This window comes from Diabrotica undecimpunctata, chromosome 7, assembly GCF_040954645.1.
Source record: "Diabrotica undecimpunctata isolate CICGRU chromosome 7, icDiaUnde3, whole genome shotgun sequence".
Taxonomy (NCBI): domain Eukaryota; kingdom Metazoa; phylum Arthropoda; class Insecta; order Coleoptera; family Chrysomelidae; genus Diabrotica; species Diabrotica undecimpunctata.
The window spans coordinates 103,792,701-103,800,655 of record NC_092809.1 but is presented as its reverse complement, the minus strand read 5'-3'; the positions used below and the strand labels follow the sequence as shown (position 1 = coordinate 103,800,655).

Below are 7,955 nucleotides of genomic sequence, written 5' to 3'. Positions count from 1 at the left end.
GCTTTAAGAGTCGTATCGTTTTGTTTAGGAACCAGCTGTACCTTCTTCCCACACTTTAGATATACTCTACATAATGTTATTTTTAATAATATGTCTAGGTGGACTATAAACTAAACTTACGCTTATATTAAAGTCTTTTTTTTTTGACACATACTTGTATGTAGTGTCACAGATGATCATAACAATAGTCTATGATCATCTGTGCTAGTGTGTTTAATACTTGAGCACCTCATCATGTGGGATATTTTTTTTATTAATTCTCCTTTTGCTGCATCATCAAGATGTCTAGTATGATATACCCTGCATTTACTGAACGAAATAAGATTTTTTAATGAAATGAGTTTCAGAGATGAGATATAAATCCACTTTTTCTATCTCTAGGACTGCTTGCAACTTAATTTGATGTTTGAGCAATCCATTGGTATTGCATTCAAACATTCGGAGTTCATTAGCCAATTCGACATAATAATCCTTATCCTTGACACAAGTTAAAAAATAATTGGAAATATACTAATAAAATATATTGGCTTCACTATTACTTAACAGGGGAGTTCATTTTTTAAATCCAATTACTAATAACAGGATTTGGTAAAATTTTACAGAAAATACTCTACCTACTACAGTCAGCAATATGTCGTTTAGATGCCCAGATCTGTATATTTCTTTGTATAATGTTACAAATTCGACGAATGAAACTCCCGCCTTAAGTGAATTTAACAATTTTGTTGCAGAATGTAGTCGCTTTGTTATTTTAAATTCATTATATTTGATAATTTGTTGCATACCTTTGGTAAGTACAACAAACAGTAGATGTAGGAAATTAATGATCATAATATAACTCTTTTTATTCTTAAAATGTATTGAAAGTAGTTACATGACCAATTTTGTGAAAATTATTATTATTTTCTTTTTTTATGTACTTTTTAACAATTTTTCTAGTTTACCTAAGCATTTTTTCAGTAGATGATATTTTAATTATTTACTCTTTTCGTTTATATTTTTCAGCCTTCTAATCATGGAACTAATATTTTCAATAAACATTATTTCTTTCTTAGGTTCACTTAAACCATTTTGAACTTTAAGTATTGAAACAAGTTATTTTTATACCTCTTAAATTTAATTTCACAGTATTACTTCGATTCTTGAAAGGTATTTATATACTTTTTGTTCATTATTGGCACCTTCGGTTTCGTTAATCTAAGATTGGCACATAATCCACAATGTAAATACAAATACTCTTAAAAGATAACAATGGTCAAAATACCATCAAACATTATAATATTGATTTATCTTAGGAATGCATTCAATATTTTTTTAAAAATTCGCTCAGTATCAGTTCTCTGTTTATTTTTCGCATCGCTAGTGTTTAAACTGAAAGACAGAGCTAACTTTGACGAACTGTACATCTAACTTTTTTTCATCAGTAAATTTAACATTTCTACCTGGTTTTTCAATATTTTTTACACGTCCAGTATAACGAAACTTCTTTTCAATGTTTCTAACTGTAGACTGCGAAACTTGTTGACCAGGGTATTTATTATTAAACATTTTACAAACCTCCTTTTGAGTTCTTGTTTTATTACCACAACCAATTATAATCAGAATGTATATTCTTTCTTATCTGAGTTTCGACAAATGAGCCATAATTAAATTTAATATGTGCACAAATATTATACTGACGTCTTTTAGTAACTTTAAATACCTAAATGACAGCAGCCTACTAATATTTTATTACCTTCAAAGTTTTTTCCCTAATGTTTAGCAGAACAGATACGAAAATACCTGATTATTTCTAAGGTATATTTTAATAGACCAGACAATATTGCCGATTTAAAAGTTAGGATAACGGAAGAAACTAATAAAATAACCCCCGAGGTCATACAAAATGTACGAGAATTCCAAAATCGCCTCGGTTATTGTCAAGAAGTGAATAATGGTGGTCAAGTTAAACATTTAATTTAATTGTAAAAATCAGTTTTCTCAGTTATCATCGCACAAACTCAAAAAACTTTATATTGCTGAACAGAGGACTAAAATCCCTTTCTAACAAGGTGCCACATGACCCCCTTTGTTATTTAAAATTTTCGAGGGGGTGCTTATAATTTAAAGAGGGTGCTGGAAGGGGATAATATTTTCATACTGTAAATTTTTAATTTAAGAATAAAAATCGACCTGTTTCAGGTTTTTTCAGATAGTACATAATAACGCTAAAAATGAATTTATGTATGGAAAATATGGACCGCATGGTAGGCCGTGGCATATTATCATGCACGTTGCGTTTCCAGCACGTAGCGTTCGGTTACTGAAAAATATAATTTAAATGGTTTTAAATATGAACAATTCACACTGTCAGGAACGTATCGTATCCGACAACAAACGGCCCGTTCAGACATGTCTCCGTTTTACTGTTCCGTTTTCGTGTACGTGTTTGTTTCGTCGATGACTTATGTAGTTGTATGAGCGACTTCACACATGGCACAGTATTCTGTATACAGTAAAAAATATCGTTCCGTTAAAAATGACATTTCGTTTTGTTATCGAATACTGCACGACGGAACAGTTAAAAATATACGCATACGTAGAATTTTAACGGATAGATACTGTGTTCGTGGCGGGCGGTGTGTGCGGGGTGTAGGAAAAGGAGTGATGCGATTGGTTTTGACTCGTATTTTCTATTGTAAATTCATAGAGAACGCGCGCGTGCATTGTGTGTAATAATTATTATAATCACAGATCAACCATGTCAACCAAGGAGTGGGAAAAGTTAATAGACAAGGAAATGTTAATTAGTTGGGTGGAAGATAGGCCAGTCCTTTGGGACGGGACGCTGGATAAATACAAAGACAATACTGCAAGTATTACAGGTTGGCGCAAAATATGCGTTATTTTAATGAAGGATTTTAAGGCTATGGAACAAAGACAAAGACAAGAGTTCGATAAGTGTCTGTTTTATTATTTAATTACATTCTAAAAAGCTTCATCCTGCCATGGAACTGATCCGGCTTCGGACATGAAATAGTTCACGAATTCTGTTCGAACTAAATTGGCAGTATTACCACCTCGTGTTCTTATTTCATGCGTTAGGTTTTCGTAACTAAATTCTTCAGATACGTAATTATCACTGTTTGAGCTCTCCTTGTCTCTTATAAAGTTGTGTAGAATAGTACATGCCTTAACAGATCATACAGATGTTGTTTTATCGATGTCTAGACAGCCGATGGAATATTCTCCACTTATTAGCTAAGATATTGAAGGCACATTCAACGTATCTCCTAGCTCTAGTTAAACGATAGTTGAATATTCGCTTATTTTTGTCCAGATGCGTCCCGCCAAACGGGCTTAGTAAATTTTCGTGTAATCCGAAACCTTCGTATTCAATGATTACATAAGGAACTCTCGTTTCTGAGTCTCTTGTTAATGGGCATGGTGCTGGTATTTGTAGACTGCCGTCTAGCATCATTTTCCAAAATGTTGCCTCCTTGAATATTGATGAATCGCATTCTTTTCCATAAGATCCGACACTGACGTGTACAAAGCGATAGTCGGAGTCTACGATCGCTAATAATATGATGGAAAAAATCCTTGTAATTGATATACAGTGAACCGCTATTTAGTGGTTTAAGTCGGATATGTTTCCGTCGACAGCTTCGAGACAGTGGGAAAAATTAGCTTTTTTGTTAAATCCACTTGCTATCTGTTCCCATTCGTCGACTGATGTAGGAAGTCGCATAAATTTTTCACTTAAATTGTTTCATATGCATCTTGAAACTTCTTTAATAATATTACTAACATTCAATACACCAACGTGATAGGTGTACTGAAAATCTTTAAATGAACACCCAAATGCTGCATACCTGAAAATAAAATTGTTTTATACTTGTTTTAGGAAAACTTTAGTGGTCTCTGGGTGAGACCACTAAAGGAAAAAAAGAATTGCAAGACGTCTGGTTCCGCTGTCTTAAACACGAAGCCCTACAAATACCATAATCAGATGCTGTTTTTGAAAAAAGTGGTTGCTGCTGGTGAAATGCACGAAAGCGTCTCTGCTAAACAATCTGAAGAACACACCGAAGATGACACCACGACATGGAATGAACCTATAAACAAAGATGACAGTGTGACTACAATGACACATAACTTGACAATGACAGTCAAAAGGACAAACAAAATCTAGCTCCCCTGTCAAAACGCAGAGCATCAGCCAAAAGAAATTTTAATGAAATTGATGTCAAAATTGGGCAGGATGATCAGAATTTATCGTTCTTCAAAGGTATTTTGCCGTCCTTGTCTTTGCTTGATGATGACCGAACTTTTTAATTCCAATCAGGGGTGATAAACCTACTACAAAATATTAAACATAGGAGAGTTGGCCAGTCAACTTATGAGTGGTCAGCCTATACACAAACATCTGGTGCTAGTCACTATCAATCCCAGGGCTATTTTAGCAGACCACAGCCTACTGATAGTGCACTATCGCAAGTACAATCTGTATTAAGTGATGCTACGTTAGTAGATATGTCTAAGTTTTAAAAATAAATGTATGTAATTTAAAAATATCGCTAGTTTTTTTTTCTGGGAAGATACTTTTCCTCCATCGAGTATCTTGCTTTTTTAAATCCTTTTCCAATAGTTTAAGAAGTTCATCAAAAGAAGACATTGACATACGAAAGTAATTATAAAATTTCAATTCATCACCTCGTAACTGACTCATAAGTAAACTGTAAGCACCCTCTCTAGATCTTTGGGCCATAAGTGGATGCTGCCAATAACGTCGAATCTTCCTTATCCGACGATAGTACCAATACAACACGACAGCGTCCATCCTCGTAGAATAGCAGCGTATACACTGCGAGTTTTCTGTTCACATCGCATCCAGTAATGACGGATCCGTTCAACGTTATACGGTGCCTATGTGTACAGAGCATAAATTTATGACGTATCTGTTAAAAATGAACCAGTAAAACGGACTCCCATGTGTGAACGGGCCCTTACGTACCGGTTCAGTATATTCGAAAACAATATTTTACGAATGCCGAACGCTACGGAACGAGTCGAAACCTGTTGGTACGGATAATGTGAATTAGGAGTCCGTCGTTTTTCCCTCGTTGTATTTAGGTATTTGTTTGATTTTGATACAGAGTATTTAAAAAATAATAATTTTCGAGGCTATTTTGTCATTTATGTATGTGTTTTCAGTGCTTTGTGACAATTAAGCACGGAAGTGATACCTCTTCATTTTTAAAAATACTCTTTGGTTTGATATTTACAGTTTAGTAGTACAAGTTTTACAAGGATTTCGAAAAATTAATTGAACTCGTACGCGGTGAAGACATTTTATATAAATACAATGATAAATACTATCATGATGCAAATAAAAAAGAAAATATTTGGAAAAGCGAGAACACATCTTCACCGTACCAAACTGAAACGTTCTATGTATGAAAATGAACGCACAGTCCGATTGCTGGACTGGAAACACTACGTGCCGGAAACTATGATAATATGCCGCGACCTTATTGGCTGCTTCATTTTGTTTTAGTTTAATCAGCGCAGTCGGCGGTCGATCAATCGATTTTTGTCACGGCACGATCGAATCGGTATGAACTAGCGGGATTCGGTCGTTCAATATTTTTTGGTGATTGAATCAAAACGAACGAATCAATCACGGTTGATACAAAACTAGGCAAAATCACTAGTTTATTATAAATTCAACGATTTTTTTATGTTTGTTAAGTAAATACTTTGTTTTGCATTTAATTATATTTGTATATTAACGTCACTTCACTTTATTTTGATTTATTACTGGGTATTAAGTTAAGTTAAATTTTGTATAATGATTGTGATGTGAATATCTACCTACGTTAACTTATAAACAGGCATATAAAAAATTTATTGCAAAGGTAAACCTAAAGCCGGATATTATTTTACCTCAATCTAAATGCGTCCCTGTCCACTTAGGTATTTTCTGCGCATTAATTACTAATTGCCAATGCATATTTCTTCTACATAATAAAAACTAAGATTTTATAGTAAATACTGAGGTAGAATTACTTTTCAAATCAACAATTATAGTTAATCAGTTTGGTGTACAATTTATTTTATAGGTAAGTACCTACCAGTTAAAAATTTTTATTTATTTTCAATAAATGCCAATAGTTAATCTGCTCTTTGTATAAGAAGTTTAAGCAAATAAGATTAGGTACATTATACCATGCGGTCCATATATATGGAATAAATTCATTTTTAGCTTTATTATGTATTATGTGAAAAACATAAGTTAAGTTAAGGTTAAGTGTTATGTTTGGTCCGTACTTTTGTATAGTGCAGAAGTGTGAACGCTAAAAGTATCGATCATGAACAAAATTGAAGCATTGGAAATGTGGATTCATAGACGAATGCTGAAGATACCTTGGACAGCAAGGAAAACTAACGAAGAAGTACTAAGGAACGTCAACAAAGATAGAGAACTGCTAAAGACCGTTAAACATCGAAAATTGCTTTATCTGGGACATATAGTAAGGGGAAGTCAATATAAAATATTACAACTGATCATTAAAGGTAAAATAGAGGGCCGTAGAGGTGTAGGAAGAAAACAAGTTTCTTGGTTAAAAAACATTCGTGAATGGACACATATAACAAATGCAGGACAATTATTCCATATTGCAGAAGATCGAGAAGCCTTCGCAATGGTGATCGCCAACGTCGGATAATTCTGATATGACACGCGAAGGAGAAGATGTGAAAAACCCTTGAAAGAGGTCTATTTTATTCTTAGAGTGATAATTTACAGTATGAAAATATTCTAACTATCCTCTTCCAGCACCCCCTTTGAATTATAAGCGCCCCCTCGAAAATTTTAAATAACAAAGCAATATAAAGTTTTTTGAGTTTGTGCAATCATAACTAAGAAAACTGATTTTTACAATTAAATTAAACGTTCAACTTGACCACCATTATTCACTTCTTGACAATAACCGAGGCGATTTTGGAATTCTCGTACATTTTGTATGGCCTCGGGGGTTATTTTGTTAATTTATTCCGTTATCCCAACTTTTAAATCAGCAATATTGCCTGGTCTAATAAAATATACTTTAGAAATAATCAGGTATTTTCGTATCTGTTCTGCTAAAAATTACGGAAAAAACTTTGAAGATAATAAAATATTAGTCAAAAAGCCAAAATATTAGTATGCTGCTGTCATTAAGGTATTTAAAGTTAGTAAAAGTATAATATTTGTGCGCGTATTAAATTTAGTTATGGCTCATTATTTGTCCGAGACTCAAAGAATAGACATTCTAATTATGACTGGTTGTGGTAATAAAACAAGAACTCAAAAGGAGCTTTGTAAAATATTTAATAATAAATACCCTAGTCAGCAAGTTTCGCAGTCTACAGTTAGCAAAATTGAAAAGAAGGTTCGTTATACTGGACGTGTAAAAAATATTGAAAAACCAGGTAGAAATGTTAAATTTACTGATGAAAAAAAGTTAGATGTACTTCTAGAGATTGAGGAAAATCCACATCAGTCAACTCGGGAACTTGCTGCCATCAATGATGTAAGTAAATCATCTATTTTGAGATATTTGCATAAAGAAAAATACCACCCTTACAAAGTTCAGTTGGATCAGGAGTTAAATGAAGATGATCCTCATAGAAGACAAGAATTCTGTGAAATGATGATCGACAGAATGAACACAGATTTGCAGATCATAAACAAAATGATTTTTTCTGATGAAGCGTCGTTTCATTTAAACGGAATGGTTAACAAACAGAACTGAGATATTGGAGCAGAGAAAATCCTCACTGGGTGTGTGAGATTCACACACAATATCCTAAAAAAGTTAACGTTTGGGCTGGTGTCATTAACAATAATATTATTGGTCTTTATTTTTGTAAAACACATTAAAAAATACATTCTAAATATTATGCGAAATTATTTATTATCTTCATTCAAC

At 33.2% G+C, this 7,955-nt stretch overlaps 1 protein-coding gene across 3 annotated transcripts in view; it reads left to right on the top strand.

Annotated features, from left to right (window-relative positions):
• Window positions 1-628: 628 nt before the first annotated feature.
• Window positions 629-7,955, top strand: part of LOC140445681 (putative inorganic phosphate cotransporter) — a 70,313-nt gene continuing 62,986 nt past the window's right edge. The window contains exon 1 of one of the 3 annotated variants that reach the window (XR_011951427.1): window positions 629-790. The gene's annotated coding sequence lies outside the window, so the exon portion shown is untranslated. Of the gene's footprint in view, window positions 791-6,022; window positions 6,105-7,955 lie in introns of those variants that run through there. The other 2 variants (XM_072537927.1, XR_011951428.1) reach the window with 2 other exon arrangements.